Source organism: Mya arenaria, chromosome 9 (assembly GCF_026914265.1).
Source record: "Mya arenaria isolate MELC-2E11 chromosome 9, ASM2691426v1".
In the NCBI taxonomy this organism is placed as follows: domain Eukaryota; kingdom Metazoa; phylum Mollusca; class Bivalvia; order Myida; family Myidae; genus Mya; species Mya arenaria.
In genome coordinates this window covers 24,652,495-24,673,600 of record NC_069130.1, presented here as the reverse complement: position 1 = coordinate 24,673,600, position 21,106 = coordinate 24,652,495, and the positions used below count along the sequence as shown (strand labels likewise).

Genomic DNA, 21,106 nt, shown 5'->3' with positions numbered 1-21,106 from the left:
GTAGCAAGGTTATTATGCGATTATAATGTTTGTTATGCAGAAGTTAAACTCAGGAACTGTCAGTGTTGTTTATTTGATTTCTATGCAACGAAGTAGTCAAATAATGGTTTATTGTGAAAAAATATGTTCATCCAAAATTTGGTTTACAAAACATCAACAAAAATGGCCAGCTTTTAAACACGCCTGACCTCATTTTAGAACACCATACTTGGTGATTAGTGGTTGAACATTGAGCCAAATCTAGAGTGCAAAAACTGTAAATACAGTTGTTGTTTTCCAATTCAGGTGTCATAACTCTTGAGTGAATGAGTTGACATAGCTGGCTATCAAACCTGACTAAGATGTTCTGTCTAATAATTAATAAGAAAAAAGGCTTGTAAAGGAATTGATCGAACAAGACCGGTTTTAAGTAATTTTATATAATTAAAGGGTAATGGCTCTTGAGTGAATCAAGTGATATGGCTGTTAGACGAACTTTCCCTAGACATTATTTTTTAATACACATCTGAGGGTTTTTTTATAGTCCAATCAAATAAAAAATCTACAGAAAATTGGAAAACACCAAAATTGCCATTCATGTGAAGAAAGAATTTGGAAACAATTTAAGATGTTTTATTATAGTGCAGTCAAATAAAAAACTAAAGAAAATAGGAGATACCAAAATTGGCATACCTGTGAAGAAAGGAAATAATTTAAGCCCAAGACCCATATTGGAGCACATAAAATGTCAAGGAACATTTCGATTTATTTCAAGTATTTCAATTTTAACTTTGCTTAAAAAATATATTGAACCAATTTGTTTTATATATTTCACGGTTTCTGACACATTCTGCAGACGAAAGGAAACAAGATGGCATAAAAATATGTATCTGTTTAAAAGTTTCCAAGGGCTATTACTCATACAGCACATTCTTACTGTGCTGTTCACTAAATTGATATATTCAACGGTTTTCCATATAGACATATAATGAAATGAAGCCCCGCACCCTTGCGGGCATGTTGTTTTATGAGGTGAATAAAGTTGATATGTAGTCACCTAAGGAACATTTTGTTGAAATTATTTTCAAATTTGGCTCAGGGTTTTAAGTTCTTCAGTTTTCAAATTAACATATACTGAAAAGTAACCCCGCCACTGGCGGCCATATTGTTTTTGACAAACCAACATGAGGTTAAGGAATTTGAAAGAAGGTTACCTAAGGAACTTTTCTGTGATATTTTTGTTAATCGGGCCAGGAGAAGATTTTCAAATTTTTGCAGAAAGACATCAAGTAAATGGACAGCCATATTTTAATGAGTCAATATTGAGTCAAAGAAATTTGATAGAGGGTAGGAAAAGAAGCATTTCTGTGAAATTATTATTTTAAATCTGGCCAGTTGATTGTGAGGAAGATTTTCAAATTTAAATCTGTTAAAGTTATAAATGTTTCCAGTTATGGTCGGGTCGTACTATTTACAAAATGGATGAGAAAGAATTACTGTAAGTTTTCTTAAACGAAACGAAGTATTTTTTTTTTCAATTATTGAACTGCAAATTCACTTCATTAATGCCATTTGCGCGATTAATTGTATAAGCAATTGCCAAATACATTACTATTAAACATAATTGTTATTTATAGCTGCAGGCAACACTGTTCTATGGCCTTAATTGAGCAAGGAACTGGCCGCAGTCAACAGCTCCACGATTTACTTTACGGTCAACTTTCTTGCTGCCCAGATTTCCATAGTCATTTTTCGACTGTTTGTAAACGTTTAAGTTGGCTTATCACAAACATTATTGAAAATATTCTCGTTTAAAAAATGATCCTTTACATAGATCTACTTTTTTAATTATCCAAAATACAAGTATGTCTTCTTACTCTTACAAACATAAATACAAAAAATGTAACGTTCTTGATTTATACCTTCGCTATATTGTGACGGTGTGTATCTCTAGTTAAGTGACAGAAGAGCCTTTAACATTTGCTTCTATACATGAATATTGTTATTTCTATTTTATTATTGATGTTTCAATAACATAAAGAAAACAGATGTAGGATAATTATTTTGAATGGGAAATAACTCCGTCAAGTAGAAGATAAATAAGTTGCTATGCATTGCCCTTTCATCATATATTCCGGAATGTAAACAGTGCATATTAGCATATAAATTCGTTGGAACTAACAAAGGATATGTTTTATTCAGGACAAGTTTGCCTGAAGTGATAGGAAGAAACGATTCATTTAAACAAAAGTTATTTGTTCCTCCGCTATGCGGTTCTATTTATAATATTTTTCTAGTAAGCTGAAATAAATACAACACTTTTACCCACTACTCATCACTTTTCCATGCTGTAATCCCATAAACATACTGTTACTTTCCTTTTTGCTGTTTAAAATGTATACGTGTATCCTTAATATTTACTCTTGAAAGAACTAACCATTTGACAGTGATATGTAACCGTGTGCGTGTAGAATGGACCTACAGCCGGGAAACTAGTTGATTTAATTACTGTATAAAGTGCCCTAATCCATCTTACTTTTTCTTATTTGATGTATGAATATATTAAGAAACATAGCTTTTTGCATATATATTGTGATTACTTGTGTCGATATTGTACCTATTCAAAACTTTAAACTTTTATTTCCAGGTCATTAACTCTTTGTTATGTTTTAATACGGGCTCTAAACCGAGCGAAGCTCGGCATAGCCCTATTACGGTCACACATACTTTCGTTTAAAAGTTGCACATACTATCAGCCTGAAAAAAGGCGTAAAGGTGATGGAACCAGTATTTTTTTCTGTTTATAAACTATATTGAGCGCGTGCATGCCGGACACCAACGTCATCAGAGCGTGACGACACGGATAAAAAAAAATTAAACTATGCGATGCGGCGAAATAGCGCCCCACTAGTTATTAAAATAATTCAAAATATGCTTATAAACAATTACTATGAATACTTTTGGTAAACTCAAAAATACAAATAAAACATATTTCTATAGATTGTCTGAGATATATATACTTTGTTTTCACTTGTTAATTAAAGATATTCATACGCATTGTTTACCATTATATACGAAGGTCACACTTGACAGTTAGTAGTTGTCATTTTAGGCTTTACAATATCGATACAATTTAGATGTTTGACAGTTGTTGATCTGATAGAAATTGCGAAGAATTAATTCCTGTTGGATTATCGATTTAATTACGACCATGGATTATACCGGTACACATAGCAGAGCTTGTCACGTCAGCCAGGTACAGTATGACTATTTTGTAAAAACACTTTTCAGTAAATCATACAATGAATATATCAATTTCATAAACTTATGACATGTGGTTGACCAGTTCAGAAATCGCTATGGCTGAGTGTGATATTGTCACTGAAAAGATGGATGGGTTGTACCGTCTGTGAACCTCAACAATGGATGAGTGAGATGTTTTGACTGAGATCAATGGATGGGAACACATTTCAATTACCAACACCCTGGTTGAGAGATTGAAACTAAAAAGATATACAGGAATTGTGTGACAGGTGAACTCTTGTGCCATGCAACACCAATTTTGTGTAAATTAAGAAGTTGGGCGGGAGGGGTATCCCCTCCTGCCAATGAAACCATGGCGGAGCCATGAAAAGATCAATGGACGGTTGCGGTCCGACACCATGTGAATGATAAAGATTGTATGTAATATTAAAATATTTAATATGTAAAAATATACGACCAAAAGTGGATTATTTGTTTATTATATGTATCATAGAGTACACAAGCACATTTTTTTATAATTCTCAGACCAAGATATCACCCAAGGGACCGAATCGCCCCAATCAGATAGCTCGACTGGTAACAACTGCAGTCCAACTATCAGGTAACTGAAATGCAACACCGCTTTTTTGTGACAGATGTTATTAAATAGAAGTTGGAAGGGGAGGGTGCGGGAAAAAAACATGGCGGAGTGCAAGATTATGAATGAAAAGATAAATGGACGGTCCAACACCATGGCTTTGTGAGCTATTGTGACTGTAAAGATGAATGGTTTTGCTTTGATCCACAGATTGTGTGAAAGATTGTAAATAAATAGTGCCGAGTGACCCACAGGTACTTGACACAAACTTTTTTTAATGTTCTATATGGGCTATATACTGTAATAAGATATCTTAATAAACATATATATAGGCCGATTTTCAACTGCACCTCTATTTAAGATGTAGGTGCACATCTTTAATATACAACTGCACCTGTATATTTAGACCGTCATGCCTTTTCTTAGACCTGCACCTTAAAAAATTAGGTGCAACTCCATTATTTCAATTTACATCGCCGTTTAGTAAGTTTTCACCCAAATGGTAAGTCAAACTGTACTGGTTTGCTGACACTCAATCTCATGGTCAAGTTTATTATAAAATTGCCATTGTGTCAAAATTTCTGCTTGTTAATTAGTAAAAAAGTCTAAATGAGATGCCTAAAGAAGTTTGTGTTGTTGACAGTAAATACTGTAAACACCCTCTGCGATTCACTCAAATCTGCATGCGATAATGCACCAGTCAATTGTAACCACGCCCCCCCCCCCAGGTCCGGGGAATAGTGGGGACTTTGACATCTGGTCCAGCCAAACCCGGCTAAAATCCCCACCCTGTAGGGACGAACAGATGGTTAAATCCCCGCCAAATGCCCCTGCACCCCAGGGACCCTAGGTAAGGCCCATTCCCCGCTATATTTAAAGCGAAGACAAAACCACCGCATTCACCCGGCACTGCGGGCCACCTGAAAAGTAAACACACGGCCCATTTCCCCGTCTATCCCCTGTATACCCCCAGTCCTGGGGGGAGCCGTGGTTACAATTGACTGGTGCATAAGACCCCAGCTTCTCGATAAATCTCAAGCGTAACAGACTTAAAAAGCTTGAACCTGTAAAAAAATATTTCCATAAATTGGGGCAAAGAAACATGACATACAAAATAAAAAGTCATGTACATCCAGTGTACTAATGCTCAAAAGCAATATGTTTGGTCATAAAGAAGTTTTGTTACTATAGTATAGGACAATTAGATTTCAGTGTAAATGGGATATGTCAGATTAGCACAAATTACAAACTTTTTTTGTATTTCAGAATGCATCCATGCCACCAGGTTTTTGACATAACAGCTGTGGACTGATTTTCAGCAATGCAGGTATTGCCATGTTAGTATTGCCATGTTATGTATTACCGGAGGCAATAAGTTTGAAAATAAACCGGACTTTTGAAAATAAACCGGACTTTTGTCAAGGTTTCCCTGAAATAAATTTATTGCCAGTATGTTACTTTCTCTAAGGTCTTTGATATTAACATTTGCTTGTTATGACATCATGATCAGTGTTTATTTCAATATTGTGCTCCGATTGGATTAGCGCTACACCATTAACTATTGATATGGAGGTACCAAATATCAGCTATTCTTGATCGTATACGCTCATTGATATACTGTTTGTTTCTTTCCTAATTGAATTTCTTTCATACCATTTTTGGTGCTGCTTTGAGATAATTTCATTTTCTAATGAAACTGCTGACTTGTATTGGTCTTTGGTCTGTATTGTGCATCTATTCGCACATTTTGTTTGCTGTTTTAAGCAAACATACATAATTGCAAACAAGTATCAAAACTTACTACACATACATGTATGATGCAGAATGATGTTTCATTTTAAATAGTGTGCATATGATTTTCAGCTAACGAACAAGAAACACATCCACTTAAACAATTACAGCAACACAATGAGATCCCTATGGCGTTCATCTCTTACGGAAAGAGAATGGTAACTTGGTAAGTGTTTAAAATACATATTCAACGTTTTTTTCGTTTATTTTTATGACTTTTGTACAGTAGTATAAATCGACCACCCTTTGGATGAAAAGCAAATGATTTATCCGGATTTTGTTCATCCGAAACTTAATCACTAGTATCAACATCCGGTGTTATTTTTGCTTGTATTTTGGAGAAACTCGATTGATTTCTAGCAAACTTGGTTTACCACTACATCGTCGCTTATTATTATTTGGTATGTTCCAATCTAAAAAGGGATTTGCTCCCTTAACATCTCAGATTTTAATAAATAAAAGACGAAATGATACAAATGCTTTACATTTTGTTTGTCAATGTCATGTCATTAGTCATTCTCATCACCTTTGAATAGCAGAACAGAACGAACACTATCACCAATTCGTATTGTGGCTTTTTGCATGTGTTTTAAATTCTCATATTTGATAATAAATGCAACAATAAAATATTTCCCTTATTCTGCCACAGTTATGCACCAGTCAATTGTAACCATGGCCCCCAGGCAGGTCTTGTTTATACCAGGGATAGCAGGGGAAATGGGCCCTGTTTTTACGTTCCAGGTGGACCGGCAGTGCTGAGTGAATGCGGTGTTATTGTTTTTGCGCTGAAAACAGGGAATGGGCCTAACCTAGGATGTCCCCAGGGGCATTTGACGGGGATCTGGTCATTTCGTAACCTTCATTACCATTTCGTAACTGCTGAATCTTGGTTATTTCGTAACCATTTTGTTAGTCAATTCGTAACCGTCTAGAAATCAATTGCTCATATGGTAACCACCATTTAACAAGGTGATAAATAGTACACTTAGCACCTCGTTAAGTGTATTGTTCGAACCTGGATGTATATGGCACAGCAACCAAGACACCAATTGGGAGACATTACTCAAATTCTCACTAGTAACAAGCCAATAATTTATGTTACTCAATAGTTATTAGATATATATATATATATCATGCTAAATTAGAAATGATTTGTTATACTACCAAAATATTTTAATTATTTTCTTACATTTTGCTTACTTATAAACAATAATTTAAGACTGATCGCGATGTATTTTTGAGTAAAATTACGTTTACATAAATGATCATTCTTGACCTATTTCATTGACTATATTTGTTTGAATTGTTTAAAACGAACACAATTTTGTTCTGTTCTTTTCTCAATTGATCCATATTCTGCATACTTCATATCCGAAACCGACAAAAAACAGCCTAAAATTATTAGTTATGGTACAGTGGAAACTCACTAAACCGGATCTCCACAAAACCGGAATCCTCCGGATACTGGAATTTTATCACGAGTCCCGGTTTTCCCCTTCTATTTTCAATGTAAAAAAATCCCTACAAAACCGGAAATTCCGGATACCGGACAAAAAATCGAGAAAATTTGTTAGTTGTCAACGTAATTTTACCTCACAAAACCGGACGTTTAGTTCAAATATGTCAAAATAATTCTGTGTATTAGGAATTCGCGAATCACGTGTCACTTTGTTTTGACAGCCGGTACGTCGTTAAATATTACACCTGTGATGTTGTGTTAACACGATAATCGATAATGATGATTGCGCTGTGGATTGACTGTCGCGTGATAATCAAACGATAATCAAACTTGTGAAAAGAAAATTGATTAAAACATTTATTTGTTTGTTGCAGAAAATAAAGAACTAGAAACGGTTTTTTAGTGATCATTTTGAAGGGTTGTTTTATCTAAAGACTTCTATGATTGAATCAAATTAGAGCGGTGCTTTAATTAAACTATCAAACATACTAAACAGCATTAAATTACGCGAGTTGTTTTATTTCAAGACTTGGAAAAAAGATGGTTTTAAAAACGCAGAAATGTTTAATTATGCTTATCACTTTTGCAAGTGCTTTAATCATGTCTCAACCTCCATCTAAATGTCGGAGAATTGAACTGTCCCTAGAGGACAAAAGCCTTTAAAGGTTAACTCAGTTAATATATTGAGTAAACTTACTCCGTACATCAAATCCGCACTAAACCGGAATCCTCACTAAACCGGAAATTTTGCCCAGTCCGGACCTTGTCCGGTTTAGTGAGTTTCCAATGTATTAATTTCCAATAACAAGATACAAAATTAAACATATCGGCACATTTTTAATAATGTACCATAAGCATATAAAAAGCGCATACTCTCATTCGGCAAACTCACTACATTTTACAATACTTCTATTCAATTTAAAAAAAATGAAATTCTAAAGTTATATGGTCTATATATTTAAAAAAATATTGGCTTAAGGTCACAATTCCTCTCAATGGCTAAGAACATCTATGAATTAAAAAATTATTACATTTAATATTCAGCCTACTTATAATATTTCCTTCGCAACATAAAAAAATAGCTAGTGTGAATGTTTCTATTTGTCATAGTTTCAGAGTTTATTGGCAAATCGCACTACACTATTAGAAATAAAGAAGGAATACAACTACTAGATTTAACTTTGTTTATGTTGTTATTTTTATGTTTTATACTTACAGTAAACTTATGTTGTAAATTCAAATGGTATTAAATTAATTCCTCATAATTATAGGAGTCAACGGTTAAGATATGACCATTCGATTTCTTAACGGTTATGAATTGACTAACACAATGGTTACGAAATGACCAACAATGAGCGGTTACGAAATGACCATAATTCATTTGACAGGGCTTTTACCAGCTGTTTGTCTGTGCAGAGCGGGAATTTTACCTGGGATTGGCTGGACCGAAAGTCAAAGTCCCCGCTATTAGCAGGACCTTGGGGGCCCATGCTGCAATTGACTGTTGCATTATTTGGATTTTTTCTTAACTTTACGACACGCCCCCCTACAGTATTTTATAGTCAAGTTTAGTAACATTTATTTACAGAAATTGGATAACTTAACAAGTAAAGTAAACTGTACTGAGATTTTGAACAAACCTACATACTTATAAATCAAAATTGATATTTTAGGGTCTACACTGAATAAACCCAAAATGTTAGTTTTGATTTGCTAAATTCGAACAGTATTTAGTCTATCCACACAAAATTTACAGGATCATCAGATAACAAATTTTCTAAAAATTCTCTGTTTGCCAAATAGGGAAGACAGGTTTAAGTGGGGTTAAAAGGTTGCTATCTGTGACCAAAAAAATACTGTTCAAAATTGTGAGTATTCATTTATCTTTCGTTCAGTAAAGAGCATGCAATGGCATAGTGGTTGGATTAGATAATCTGACAGCGGTGCTGGACGTCAGGAGTTCAAATATTGTTGTGAGTTCAATGTACCAAAAGAATACCTTTGGAATACACAATTATCTATAAAAATGGCAGAGCAAATTGCCCATATTGTAGTAATGTCTTAGATCCAGCTTGGATAACTTGGACACAGTAAGCGGTTCACACCAAGGGAAATTCTCAGATAAAACAGCGCTTATGAACTTGAACATTACATTTTTCATTGAGACAAAGAAAAAACATTATTGCTGATCTTCTGAAAACAAATCTTGGATTTAAACTAATCACCAACAAAAATATATGCATTTAAATCACACAATGTAAACAACTGCGCCACAGATCTTATCTGTATGTTTAGGGTTTTTAAAATTTAGCAGTTAAATATAGATTAGCATACTGGTAGGTCTGGTTGGTCTGTTGCTTTAGATGCTAAATAAACATAATGTCAGTGATTTCATCACTATTTCTATTAAAATATCATTTTTCTTCTTCAGAGCTTCTCACATTTGCACCATTTTTTTACCATTTGAATCATAAAAAGATAAACAATCATGGATGGAACATTTGAAAATTCAATTCAGTTGGTTTCTATTTTCTTGATCATTTTTGCTTGAAATTATTCTGCTTGAATGTGATTTTTGTTGCTTAAATTTGAACTTAACTCTTTGTGAATATTTAAGGAATGTAAGGGGTCAGATTTCAGATTGCTCATTATTTCTGGAACACTAAATACTTTATTTGATTGTGTACACTGCACTTTCTTGTTAAGCATTCCAAATCATTTGGGTAAATATTGGCAGAAAAACTGCTTTTAGATTTATACTGGTCATCAAAACCGGCACTGACAAAACATAAGATGTGTTTAATTAATGTGCGGAAAAGAGGTTTAAAGGTGTCCGCCCACAACGAAATGCTTGCGGGTCACAGTACCCCTTCAAGTAGTTCTTGAAAAAAAATGATTCTCTCAGGTAGCGTTTGATTATGTGTACATTGTATCCTTGTATGTATTTTCAAGTGTACACATGATTTATATAAGGTTTGTACAATTTTAGTTTTATTTAAATTTTAAAATTTTGACATTTTTTTTAAGATTTGCCTGCCCCTGTCTAAACACTTAAATTCTTGGTCTTTGGACTATTGTCTGCAACTTCAAAACACACTTTTTGGAACAGGACACATTTTTCTGATATTTTATCCAGTTTGACTGCAATACAGTTTGACTGCAATATAAGTTGTATTTATCAATCAAGTAAAAAATGACATTTATATTTCCATAATTACCTGGTAGTTATTTGTTAATTTGTTTTAATTTATGGATAGGTTTATTGCGAGTGTCATAGAAAGCTGGAACTTTTCAGTACACAACATGCAAACTGAGAATGAACTGTGTGTGCCGGCTTTGTGAACAAAAACTCAAGGGGGCTATGGTAAGTTGCGTCAAGATATCCTTGGGACCCACCCCCCCTGGACACGCAATACAATTCGTGTTTCGCTGATCTGCTAGCTGGGATCAGATCATCCATTTGGGGATTTAGATATGTTACCCCAGCCAACAGGCTGCATGTTTAATTTTACTCAATACTAAGCTTTGTTTTAGTGCGAACATCAACATGTTTATCTAATTGCAGTTGCTGCTTGGGACAATAAAGTTAAGTCAGCAACCGTCTACCAGACTGCAATATTCATCTCTTCCAAAGGATGTCGTACCTTTCCAGGTGGGTGTGCATTGATTGATTGATTGATTGATTGATTGATTGATTGATTGATTGATTGTGAGTTTGTGTTAATGAATAACTGTGAAACCATAACCAAATGTTGGGCTGTAAAGGTGTGTATGTGCATGCTTCACATATTCTCCGTCCTGGTTGGCATACTGGACCGTCATCAGACACTCTGCCATGAATGTTAGAGAGTTTAAAGCTATTTCTTATTTTCCTGTGTAACTATATTGATGTTAGATTAAATTTACGCCGCCGTGTTACTGAGTAACAATTCGAAATTGGGCAAAAATCATCAAGCTAGAGCTTTACATAATCTTTTTCAAACTTTTGCGAGATTTCTGCCCTTGACAATATTTGTTCGCAGCCCCCCTCAAAGTTGCACATCGTTCAGTCTTTGAAAGCTTACGGATACACTTTTTTGTTAATTTGAGATCTTAATGTGGCTACTTCTAAGTAAATAGATGCTCAAAGTAACTAGATGCTCTGGGTGTTCACTGGGTGACAAAGGCTACCCAGTATTGGTTGTTTCTTTTTTCTGAAAAGATGTTTCTAGTGAATTGCCCAGTTGCAGTGGTTTTGACAGAACCAGCATAGCTTCATGACAGATATATATGTTTTCGTCATTGATGTCAGTACTGCTGTATTGGAGGCCTCACAATTTCTTTGTGGAAATGTCATCTGATACACTCATAACGGCGTATTTCTAGCATAGCTTTCATAAGTGCATGGCCATTCTCTGTCATTTTCAGATACACTGTGTTTTGTGTGGATAAGAAATGCAGAGTGGTACCACCTATCACCTAAGCCACCATTCCCCTAATAGACAATAGGCTCATGGGGACAGTTCCTGCAATTTACAGAAAAGCTCTCAATTGTAGCCCTACGAACTTCAGGTAAGCGATAAATCTGGACTTCAAGATATCTCTGTACTCACTGTAAGTTTATACTTCATTTGAACAAAACATAGGGCCGAATTCAGAACAATCACTCACACTCAATGAGTTAATCCTCTGTAATCACATAACGGTCGAGATATTTTCGAGTGAAAAGGTATATCCGTATTCACAGGTGTGAGTGAGACTCAAGTGTTTTGCGTGAGTGGGACATTTGTGAGTGCTCGGCTAGGCCACTTGAACCGCCCTCGAGGATTGGTTGTGAATAGGAATTGAATGAGTGTATGTGAAAAAAGTACATGGCAAGTAAAAAAGATGAAATATATCAAATATTTGGAACAAATAAGGGACATGCTCGTTCCCAGACAATATTTAAGAGACCGGGATAATCCATTGAAGTACATGTTCATTCAATAACGTGGCCATCTATAAACAAAACAAATTCAAAAGGATGCGCCTATCATATATTTGTTTTGTTTCGCAATGATCTTGAACCCCCAGCAATGTTGATGTTTGCAATTCATCAATGGCTGCAAAGTCAGGCAGCTAAAGGTACGTGAAATTAGCATCCTAGCGGCATGGAGTTAGCGGCCTAGCGGCGTGAGGTTGGCGGACTAGCGGCCTAAATTTGTTATCTATTTCAAGGTTCAATGGTTTAAATGGGAAATATGATAAATCAATGTTTTTAGTCGTACATTAGCGGCCTTAAATTGTTTTCTACTTCAGAGCATTTTTATATGAGTTTTCTTCTAAAACAATGCTAAAATAATTGTTTTCCTATGCAAAATACATCACGCTTGAGCGGTCTTGCGGCGTGAACTTGGTGGCCTGGTGGCCTAGTGGCCTAAAAATCCCCAAAACTCAATCCAGCAGCCCAGGAAAAGGGGGAAATGCTGATATTTGATAAAGGATGTTGATTTATGAAAAGGACATTTAATTTATCATTGTTTTAGAAAAGAACGCATATAAAATGCTTTGGAATAGGAAACAATTTTAGGCCGCTAGTCACATGAAGCGGCTAGGCCGCCAGGCCGCTAACTTGACGCCGCTAGGCCATTTCATAACGTGGTAAGGGAATTGATATGTATTTTCCAGCCTACATTCAGCTGGATTATTATTACTACTATTATTATTATTATTATTATTATTATTATTATTATCATTTTCATCATCATCATCATCATCATCAGCAGCAGCACCACCACCAGCAGCAGCAGCACCACCACCAACACCAACACCACCATCACCATATCATCATCAACATCATCATTATTATGCCCCCCTTCAAAGAAGAGGGGTATATTGCTTTGCACAGGCATGTCGGTATGTCGGTCCGTCGGTAGACCAAAGCTTGTCCGAGTGATAACTCAACAATTCTTGGACGTATGGTCATCAAACTTGACATGAAGGTTGGTCAGAGTGACCTTTAATGGTAAAATAAGTTTAAAGCTTGTCCGAGTGATAACTCAACAATGCCTAGACCTATGGTCATCAAACTTGATATGGAATTTGGGCCTGACCATTAGATGACCCCTATTGTTTTGGGGGGTCATCGGGCCAAAGGTCAAGGTCAAAGTGACCTTGAATGGTAAAAGGATGTCCGAGTGATAACTCGACAATGCCTGCACCCTTGGCCCTCATTCTTGACTTGGTGGTTGGGCCTGACCAGTAGCTGACCCCTATTGTTTTTGGGGCTCATCGGGTCAAAGATCAAGGTCATAGTGACATTGAATGGTAAAAGGTTTTCCGAGTGATAACTCAACAATGCCTGCACCCATGGCCCTCATAATTGACTTGGAGGTTGGGCCCGACCAGTAGATGACCTCTATTGTTTTTGGGGGTCATCGGGCCAAAGGTCAAGGTCACAGTGACCTTAAATGGTAAAAGGTTGTCCGTGTCATTACTCGAAAATGCCTGCACCTATGGCCCTCAAACTTGACTTGCCGGTTGGGCCTGTCCAGTAGATGACCCCTATTGTTTTGGGGGGTCATCGGGCCAAAGGTCAAGGTCACAGTGACCTTGAATGGTAAAAGGTTGTCTGAGTGATAACTCAACAATGCCTGCACCCACGGCCATCAAACTTGAATTGGAGGTTGGGCCTGACCAGTAGATGGCCCCTATAGATTTTAGGGGTCATTGGGCCAAAAGTCAAGGTAACAGTGACTTTGAACGATAAAAGGTTACCCGAGTGATAACTCAACAATGCCTGCGCCCATGGCCTTCAAACTTGACTTGGAGGTTGGGCCTGACCAGAAGATGACCCCTATTGATTTAAGGGGTCAGAGGTCAAGGTCAAAGTGACCTTGAAAGCAAACTCGACAATTCCTGGACCTATAGTCATCAAACTTGACATGAAGGTTGGGCCTGACCAGTAGATGACCCCTCTTGACTTTGGGGGTCATTAGGCCAAGGTCAAGGTCACAGTAACCTCTAACGCAAAAAAGTTAACAAATCTTCTCCCAGTGATATCTCAACAATGCCTGAATCTATGATCATCAAACTTGACATGTAAGTTGGGCCTGACCAGGAGATGACCCTTATTGATTTTAGGAGTCATTTGGTCAAAGGTCAGGTTCACAGTGACCTTGAATGCGAAAATGTTTCAAATGATAATTGGACAATGCCTGCACCCATGGCCCTCAAACTTGACTTGGAGTTGTGTCTGACCTGTAGATGACCCCTTATGATTTAAGGGGTCATTGGATCAAAGGTCAAGGTTACAGTGATATTGAATGAAAAATGCTTGTCTGTGTGATAACTTGTCAATGCCTGCACCCATGGCCCTCAAACTTAACATTTAGATTTTTGGTGACCAGCTGATGACTACTATGGATTTTGAGGTCATAGAGTCAAAGGTCATGGTCATAACACACTCTATCCTCAAACTTTGAATGGTCATAATCTTAAAACTGCCTCAACGGCATACAATGTTAGCGACAAATCAGCTGTCATTTCGGTCCATGCATATTTCATTCAATTGTCCATATAATCCTGACAACATGGCGCTCAGGGGGGGCATAGTGTTTGACAAACATCTCTTGTTATTATTATTATTATATTATTATTATTATTATTATTATTATCGTCATCTTCATCCATTTTCCCCTACATTTCTTGAGTTGTTTTTCACTCCGAGGTGTTATTTCCCCATAAGAAGTAGATTCATTCGCTAATTCTATCCATCTGCTATTTTTTCAACTTCCATTTTTTCAACTTCCATATATTATTTTCAAACGCCCAAGACCGCTTTATGTAGAATACAAAAGCAAGATTATATATGAATACATATTTAAATTACGTGATACAATGGAAAACGGCTACATATTTAAAACAGCAACAACAACGACAACAAAAAAACATGCATTTAAACGTATTTTGCAACAGTTATTTACAACCCAAAACATTTATTTTTATTAACCAATTGTTTTAAAATGTAAATTTCAGTTTCAGAATAACACTTGTAGCATTTGTTTGTTGCCATAACTAACAATAAGGTACTCAAATCTCAAATAAACATATGTTTACAATGTATAATGTAAACATCACCATAGTCAAACAGATAATCCGATATGATCATGTAAACATACGTGTATAATTATATACTGTATTGCTCACTTGATGAAGTGGAGTGTTAGCGAGGCATGTGAATACGAACAGATCACTTGAGTGTCACTCCCCATATTCCACTCAAGTGATCATTTGAGTGTCCCTTACGGGAATGTGGTTGGAGTGTGAGTGAGAGTGGATGTTCTGAATTCGGCCCTTACAATTTAAGCATCAAAATCCAGGTTTAGATCCCAGACCGAACTTTGTCTCCTTCATTAAACTTAATATCAGATGTTCTATAAGCCACATACATGTTCACTACTTATGACGGATAATGCGTTTTCCCAGATTTACACCCTCCTCTTGCAGATACTGCCGATGGTGAAGCTTGGGTGCACCGGGCCGGTTTTCCAGCCGTGTGGAATCAACATCTCCAGCTGAACTGGGGCCGGGAATTATATAAGACTCCTTAGCAGCATGGTGAGCTTTTGCGTATTTATTTCCAGGCTCATATACCCGGCCAGACTTCTGCGTTTAAGCTTTCCTTTCGTCATTTTTTTAAATAACGTATCTCAAGTCTTTCAATGAAATCACAACTGTGACACCTTTGGAGACTAGATTTAAATTAAGAAACCATTATGTGTAGAAAGCCTTTTGGATGATTTAAAATCAAATTAGTAAACAGGATTCTCATGGTTCATGGTTTATAATTGGCCTTGTGGACCTTTCATTCTTTACTTTGGTAACAGCCGCTTAAGTATGTTAGAAGGGGGGGGTACAGATGTGATAGTAAACAGTGTTTAATATGGTATATTTGTTTTTATTTTATCACCATTTTGAATGTAATGATTGTGTTAAATCAGGGATAAGTAACAAGTTTACCACAAACACTGTAACATGTTTTTTATTTCAAATAAATCTATAAATTATCTCTGGAGAATTTAGTCTGATCTCCATTTCTCAGAAAATGTAGCTGTCTAAGTGCCTATTCCATCAATGAGTATCACTGTCTTTAAATTGCTGTTGCGGTACAGTTTAAATAGCAAAAGTTTTATGGCCCTGCTTGTTTGCAACTCCTCATTCATTTTTGTACAGCGAGAAAAGTAAGGGAATTCTAGAGATTTACTAGAATTATGGATTGTTTTTCTTGAGTTACACAGTACATAAGGAGGAATAAGTGTGTACACAACTCCTCATTTTATTCCTGTTTATTATTTATATATGTAACATAGATGTGTACAAGACTTAGAAACATGACATAAAAGAGCTCACTTTGATAAATTTTCTCAGAAAAAGATATCTTTACTGTTAAAGTAAGAACTTTTACTGCATAGTAAGTAATGTCTTCTGCTCATCTTTATGACATCATTACATGGAATGGAAACTTCCCAAGATACATTTCCACATGGCGCAGCTCATTTATATATATTGCTGATGGATTGTTTAGAAAGGGACAGTTTTAATTGGACAAAATGTTTTAATCGCCATTTTACAGAGTGCCAGCCAGTCATTGCTGTTCTTTGCATTGCTGAGGAGGACAGTCCTGCCAACATAACAGTTTGTTCAATAACAGGTAAAAAACTGGTCTCACTTTACATTTTCAACCACTGCCAGATAATATAATCTTATATAATGATAACTCCTTCTTCACAACTGGTGTTAAATATATAATGATTAAACTAACAATAAAATGGAAATTATGCTCTTTAAACTCAGAACCATTATTGACTGTCTGATGCTACTGGTAAATGAACTGGTCTTGATGTCCTTTTCTTGAGATAATAACTTTTTGCATATTACCCCGGTACTACTATTGTACATTCAATAGAAAATCGTCTTGTTTGTATCGTTAAATGGCTTTATAATGTTCCCCACTTCCTGATTCTTGAAAATTACGTGAACAAATGACAATCCTACTACCATTTAAAGTTTGATTAAATTTCGGACAAATGTGTTTGTTTTAATTTGCCTTCTGCTTAAAGTAAGGGTATATATACTGGGCAAGAAGTGCTGAATTTCATCGTGAATGACAGTGATTATCCATAGTTTGAATTTGGTTCGGACATGTTTGACGGGAATTTAAAGACATTTTTTTGTCATCATTTTCGCATACATTGGTTCATTCCAAGATAAAAAATATAACCTTTTTCAAAATGTTCAATCTGTGAGAGTGCAGCTTTAATAGACCTGTAAAGACTTGTCGATGTGAAACTAAACTCTCAATCAAACTTTGGTAAAAGATCAAATGCGGGGGTCCGTGTGCGGCATAGACTGTGTTAATATTTATTTAATATGATGAAGAGCTAGTTAAGTTATTTTTGTTAAAAGTCTTCATTTGAAGCAAAATATGTTGCAATACCCTGTATGAATTTTCTTCACTGGATATTGATTCATAAAAAACATTGCTCCAGGGTGCGGAGCTATTTTTTGCTATATGTCTATATGGAAAAATCTTCTCCTCAGAAGTCAACTTTGTTCCCAAATGTGCAAGGCACAATCGGTGAAAATAATTTCAATAAAAGTCACTGATTATTATTATTGTTATTATTATTAATAAACTTTTACTATTTCAGGAGACAAACAGAAACACAGAGGTGCTATACATTCTGATGGAAAAACAAAAGTATCTCCCATCATTTTGGCGTGGCTCAGATCAAGAGGAGAATTTTAAGAAAGGTAATAACTGAGCAACTAAGAACATGCAAGTTGCACTGGTTAGAGTGTAAGACCCATCTCCCTTCATAAGAATTGATAATCATCACTGTGTTAAATCAAGAAATTGAAACGTAAGTGTCTTGTCTTTTGCAGTGTTTTTGAAATATAATATAATTTAAAAAAAACTAAATTATTTAATATGATTGTGAATGTGTGATGTTTTCTTCTGATCATTCACTCTCAAAAACCAGATACTAAAAACATATTTGTAGATTTTTTTGTTTTACTTGTAAATATAGTTTTAAGGTTGTATTTTAGGCAAAGCCTTTTATTCTGCTCAATACAAACTTAAATATTGTAAGAGTTATGGCCCTTTGTAATTTTTAAACAAATACATTTTTTTCATGTTTTTGTAAGCCCATTATTAAGGGACTTTTAATATTTTCACCAGCTGCATTATAAAGTCAGACCAAAAGTGTTCAGTAAGTGTCCAAACAATAACTAAGTTAGAATCCTTTCTCAAATCAAGTGAGCGATATAGGGCCATCTCTGTGTTTGTCTGACTAAAAAACAATAATCAATCTTTGAGTTAAATTGACAAATATTGTTGTAGAATGTTTTGTGAAGACATACAATTGGATTACTTTTGTGTCAATAGGATTAAGGTTTCTGCACATAAAAATTATTTAGAATTGCATTTGGGTCAGTCGGTTCACGTTCAATATTACTTGCAGTATAAGTGGAAGCAGTGACTTAAAATGAATTACCAAACAGTTTCTGCTCAATTGCTTTGAGTTAACATACGAGTTATGAAACTTGGAATACTAGTTCTTGGTGGCATAAATGAAAGACCTTGTTTTGTCACATTGACTTGTTAGCAAGCACTAACTTCCTCTAAATTCTCTTCAGGTGATGGTTGGGCACACACAAGAAGACATAGATCACAGGTGTCTAGCCATATGAGTAGATAGGAGTGTCACACTCTGCCAAACTTACTTCATCAGACGAGCAGAAAGCTTCTCAAGATCCCGCACTGCACACTAAGACATAGTCTTTGACTTCAACAAGTTGATGAAAGTACAGAGAGGTCCAATTGAAATCAATTCTGTGCTGCGTCATTTCTTCATTCTGGAAGTCGATGGACGTGATTTATCATGGCATAAAGTGTGCAGTTTGCCGACTATCAGCAGTCTTGTTCACCAGCTGTGCAACTTGAGCTGGTAGCTTTATTGCTTGAAGCCACTGCATAAGAGGGGTAAGGTGCAGGCTCATCAAAAAGTCTCAAAAGTTGAAACTAGGAAAAGAAGTTTATCAAGAGTGTGAATCTATTTTGAAAACAATCGTTACAATGATTTGGTTTCCTTTGAAACTTGTTACATACTATGAATTGAGATGCTTAAATAAAAAAACCGTTATTTAAATATCAGGAAACTGCCTTTTTCATACTAAAGGGTAATTGATGTCGCCATTTCCTGTATGTATTTAAATAAGATATGTCTCCACAATTAATATTTTTAGGGAATTTTTCTCAACCTAATGACTGAGATTAAATTGTACAGCGTCATATGAGCTTAATATGTGTTTTCTCATTCTTTAAAATTGGTGAAAAATTGTCAGAAGATAATTAGACCAGTATCCATTACTGCAATCATACAATCAAATATACAGGGACAAGCCCACTGGGCATATAATATAATTAAACCCTGTTCAGGGGCACGAGGCAAACAGAGTTACTTTCAAACGTTAAAGCTGCACTCTCACACTTTAGATGTTTTGACAACCTTTTTCATTTTATGTCTTGGATTGGAACCATCCAATTTTTGCGAAAAATTAAATCCCAGATTTTTCTATATAAGTTAAAACATTGATGTTTTTTATGCACTTTTCTTAAACCGTTAGTAACATTAATTTTCGAACGGAAATATGAAATCTGCGATCTGATCTTTTGTCAGCAATCTTTTATCATTGGTTTGCAGATAATTACGCAAAAACTTAATCATTCCAAGACAAAAAAAGTTGTGGAAACAGTATATCTGTGAGAGTGCAGCTCTAAATGTTTAATTGCTTGATTTTACTACTGTATTAGAAATTACAGGGATTGGGGTATATTTTTAGTGTTTTTATTGCTTGTTTTTGATTCATACAGTCATACTTTATTCTTCAGGGCACAACTTACAAATAGACAAAACTGGAAAATGATCATATCAAAAGGTCAAAGATAATGCAAGTTGAACAATCATATTGTTCATGGCTTGTATTTTTGGTATATTTTGTTGCATATGCTATAGAAAAGTTGAAAGTTAAAAATAAATTCATAGTTGAAATGATGGCTTTGAATGGTATTGTCAGATGAGAAACGGCACTATTAAGAAATAGGTATAATGGTACTTTATTTATTTTAATCAATTTTAGATATTATGAAAATTATTATCTTATTTAGTACATGAGACCTTTTAAACAGTTATTGACAATATAACAATGTGTATATGAAGCTTTAGATCAACACTTAAAGCTGCACTCTTACAGATTGTCAGTTTAGACAAAAAATTGTCTCAAAATCGGCTGATTTGGTTATCATTCCTTTAATTCAGTCATATTAGATAATTCACAATAGAACCAATCAAAAATGTTTGGTAAAACTGCCGAAAAGTTTATTTACATTAAATTGTTCGTAATGCTTTTAGTCAGTTTTCGTAATGCTTTTAGTCATAAAACATCATTTTTTTAACATAAATATGATGAACTGCAATCTGATCTTTTTTCAGCAGTCTTATATCACTTAAAATTGGGTCTAGACATTTCTGCAAAAAATACTCCATTCATAGACAAACAATAAAAGAGTACCGGTCAAAACGATCAATCGGTGAGATTGCAGCTTTAAATACACCTTTTAAGACCGCTGTAAAATTCCAATGGTTTGCCTAAATCTTTAAAGCTAGCATACTGTTTAATTGACAACCATACTTATTGTTTAAAAGTGTCATGATATCTTTGTACAATGTTTTTATATAATTCATTAAAGAAGTCAAAACAAATTTGTTTACCTTGTAATTTGTTATCTGTTATTTAAATGACTCGGACAAAAATGGGAACGTCAGTGCTAGTTCTTTTACTATTAACATCCCATGAAGTTTCTATTGGTGTAGCAGCAAGGAGGTGTTACATTAAGGATGCATCATTTAAACCAAATTATACATTCATATGCACATCATACAGGTGTGTAGCCGCCTATACGTGAATACGCGGCTGAATCCACATGATTCTGACAAAAAAATCAACCAAAG

General features: G+C 35.2%; 1 long non-coding RNA gene across 2 annotated transcripts; it reads left to right on the top strand.

The window, feature by feature from the left end:
• The first annotated feature begins 3,077 nt into the window (after positions 1 to 3,077).
• Positions 3,078 to 20,851, top strand: LOC128245655 (uncharacterized). 2 transcript variants are annotated; one of them, XR_008263206.1, is made up of 10 exons: positions 3,078 to 3,235; positions 3,769 to 3,844; positions 5,087 to 5,147; positions 5,684 to 5,777; positions 10,636 to 10,722; positions 11,478 to 11,621; positions 15,537 to 15,647; positions 16,663 to 16,740; positions 17,741 to 17,843; positions 18,732 to 20,851. It is a non-coding gene; the product is annotated as an uncharacterized LOC128245655 (long non-coding RNA). The 2 variants fall into 2 exon arrangements; XR_008263207.1 differs by lacking the exon at positions 3,078 to 3,235 and adding an exon at positions 3,397 to 3,512.
• The last annotated feature ends 255 nt before the right edge of the window (positions 20,852 to 21,106 follow it).